Consider the following 1,708-nt stretch of genomic DNA (forward strand, 5'->3'; position numbering starts at 1 on the left):
CTCTATTTATCTATCTATCTATCTTTCTCTCTATTTATCTATCTATCTATCTCTGTCTCTCTGTCTTTCTGTCTTTCCGTCTCTCTCTCTCTCTCACACACACACTCTCTCTCCCACTGTTCCCTTTCTGTGTATCTCTCTATCTCTACACAGATCGCCGCTGATGGCGCTAGGCGGTAAAACTGCCATAATCCGGGTGAGTTTCAGCGCTGTAAAGCGACTGCCTAGCGTCAGGGCCAGCTGACGGCGGCCCCGCTAAGCCGCTGCCGCCGCAGCTAGTGTGAGCACGCCGGCATCGGTAATCTCTGACCGGGGCCCCGGGGGTGGGGGAGCCACATCAAACCCTATCAGGCTCGTTTAGCCGCGTGAGGCTGAGCTTGGCAGTAATGTCCTAACGGGCGAGGAGACGATGGTCGGCATCGTCTTGCGTTCGGCGGCCGTGCGACTCATTAGCCGTCATTAGCGGCCCAGGGAAAGAGAATCAGTGCGGCAGTCACGTGACGGCGCGTCGCCCGCCTCTGTGTCATTCGTGAACCCGCCCGCACGCGTCGTACATTACATGCAGATTCGACTACAATTTTGTCACGAGCGTGAAGCTATTGGTCACGGCATCAACCGACAAGTTATGCACACGATCGGTGCTATATAGTATAGCCATCAATCATATTTTCCTTGTGCAACGCGGCGCTCAAGCCGTATTTCTTGTCATCTTTCTTCAATACAATCGCATGATATACCACGAGTCTAGCATAGAGTGCCTAGCCCTAAGTTTGACTCTACTGATAGACATCATTTTAATTGTTCCAAGCACTGATTAACCGTAGCTATAGTTAGAAATATTACAATACGCCGGACCCCACAGGAATATTAGATTCAAAGTACTCTGCATACGTATTACGCATGTGTTTATAGTATTCCTGTAGTTCCAGTGTTCATGTGAGCACAATTGACCTGTGAACATACCAGCGTTCCCGAATATCACAGGGTTCCTGTGAATATACCATGCACAGACTGCCATCAAATTCTAACTCGTTGTCTCTCGTTTACTATACATTCATAGCAGGGGGTTAATAATGACCATAATTTGCCATTATTAACCCCTGATTCATAGAGCATAACATGTATATTTTTGCACAAGTATTCGATCCATCGCCCTCTTCCCTCTCTCTACAGTCGCCTACACCGGATCCTATACAAAGCCTATGCGTATCTGCCGGTAACGTCTGTGCCATGCCTATTGCGTCACACAGACGTCTTCTAATAATCTCCCACTCCCGCTCTGCTCCCCTACAGTCTCATTCACCCGATCCTGTATGACCTCTACGCGTCTCTCTCAATGACGTCAATGCCTTGCTCATTACGTCACGCATGTCTTGCATTAATCGTCCTCGCCCCAGGGCGACATCACATGCGGCGGAGAAGCGCGCTTTCTCTCTTTCTCTCTCTCTCTCTCTCTCTCTCTCTCTCTCTCTTTCTCTTGTTCTCTCTCCCTCTCTCGCTGTCATCATGCCCCCTCTTTCGCATCATCCCCTCTCTCTCTCTCTCTCATCACCCCTCTCTCTCTCTCTCATCCCTCTCTCCCTCTCTCTATGTAGTGTACGTAGTACAGCATCCCTCTCTCCCTCTCTCTATGTAGTGTACGTAGTACAGCATCCCTCTCTCCCTCTCTCTATGTAGTGTACGTAGTACAGCATCCCTCTCTCCCTCT

Source organism: Priapulus caudatus, unplaced genomic scaffold (genome assembly GCF_000485595.1).
Source record: "Priapulus caudatus unplaced genomic scaffold, Priapulus_caudatus-5.0.1 Scaffold81, whole genome shotgun sequence".
Lineage (NCBI taxonomy): Eukaryota > Metazoa > Priapulida > Priapulimorpha > Priapulimorphida > Priapulidae > Priapulus > Priapulus caudatus.